Source organism: Limulus polyphemus, unplaced genomic scaffold (genome assembly GCF_000517525.1).
Source record: "Limulus polyphemus unplaced genomic scaffold, Limulus_polyphemus-2.1.2 Scaffold2418, whole genome shotgun sequence".
NCBI lineage: Eukaryota > Metazoa > Arthropoda > Merostomata > Xiphosura > Limulidae > Limulus > Limulus polyphemus.
This window is the reverse complement of record NW_013668028.1, coordinates 57302-58943: the sequence shown is the minus strand read 5'-3', so window position 1 is coordinate 58943 and position 1642 is coordinate 57302. Positions and strand designations below refer to the sequence as shown.

At 34.0% G+C, this 1642-nt stretch overlaps 1 long non-coding RNA gene across 3 annotated transcripts in view; it reads left to right on the top strand.

Moving 5' to 3' along the window:
* Positions 1–1127: 1127 nt before the first annotated feature.
* The window catches only part of LOC111087644, a 35480-nt gene continuing 34965 nt past the window's right edge, over positions 1128–1642 (top strand). For all 3 annotated transcript variants that reach the window (XR_002612307.1, XR_002612306.1, XR_002612305.1), the window contains exon 1: positions 1128–1235. This is a non-coding gene — a long non-coding RNA (uncharacterized LOC111087644). The remainder of the gene's footprint in view (positions 1236–1642) is intronic.

Here is a 1642-nt window from a genome sequence, read left to right as displayed (position 1 = left end):
CAGGTGCTGTCACTTAAACTCATTGAAATGCCCTCAACGATTTTATCAACCAGGATTCCCCTTCTAATGTGCAGACGCCATTGTTGGGTATACCCTCCCAATTGGCACAGATGCTATGTGTAAGTGGTCTTGAAATTGGCCCAGTATATTATCTGATTCTTGACTGAGTTAAATCAGCAACATAGCTCATACATAACTGTTTCCTAGTCATCATACTGCTCCTCATACAGATATTTAATATCATAGAGATCTTTCTAAGCTCAGGACAAAACAACTGAACAGCCTATTCATGAGTCTATCTGTTTCCTACAGTAACCTGCCTGAAACATTTTAGGAATCAGTCTAGTTTCTCTCTTGCAGGATCACAATCTTCATCCATGAGCATCTATTGCCTCAACTATGAATGGCAGAAATTATTCATTATCAGCATGTCCAACATCTATCCACTAGTTTTTAGTTATCTTGACCAGAGCTGGAGCTGCTGTGCTCTGACTAGTAAGAGCATAGGAGTTTGGTAGAGACCTTTTCATGTGGACTTGGGCACGTCACATGCTATTCAATTCTGATGAACCTTGTTTGTTCATGCTTGAATTTTCCTGAGATCAATTTTCAGTGGTCCATTTATTCAACTGGTCTGAGCACTTCAAGTGTGAGCAAATTTCCCTGAGCGAGTTTACCGCTTTTCTTAATTACTAATTATATTATATTATTATATTATAATTTTAGTTATAATCATCTTTGTAGCACAATTTCAAATTTTGCTGAAGATGGAACACGTTATTCCGAAACGTTCAAACCTTGTAAGTAAAATGTTTTATATTTTATGAACTGTCTTCATCTGATACCAATTTATAGCGTTATAAGACCTCCAAGTTTCCGTTGAGCCACCGGGGTGGAGTTCTTATAATAGATTCTTCTATAAATGTTTCGTTAAACAACATTTTAAGCACAAATTGAATAGAGAGAAATAAATAAATACAATAATTAGTTTACCTTTTTGTTATTTTAAGACAAAATGATTTATCCCTTTTTAGTTAGGTACAAAGCTCCACAATGGACTATCTGTGCTGTGCCCCAGAATAAAGTATAAAAAATAGTCATTATAACGTACAGAAATGAAAACATTTTGTATTTTCCACTTCGTAATATCAATATTTGGAAATAGGGAATCTGGAACACATTGATATGGCCATCTTTGTCTAACTCGTGGGTGGAATGATCGAGTTGTAGAGCATGTAAGCACATATTTTCAATTTATTTAGTATCTTATTATTTTTAATGCATAAAATTTACATTCTTTTAATTTGGGATTAAACATATCTTAAGAACAAACTAGGTGCCAGTCATTTACACCCCCTTACACTCGCACTATAAGTATGATATTGATAGTATGAGTACGACTCACGGGCTTAATAATAACACTTTACTAATTACTACAAGTTTTTCTGAAATAATACCATAATGACAAAAAAGTTACAAATTAATACGCTGTTAATAGTTAAAGTTACCAATTCTCGGTTAATAATGCTTGGAGACGGCTTGAATGGGTAATGAAGAAAAACTTTAAGTTTAACATAACAGCAAATGTACAACGTTTCGACAAAGTTTTGTCATCATTGGGTACATTTGCTGTTATGTTAAA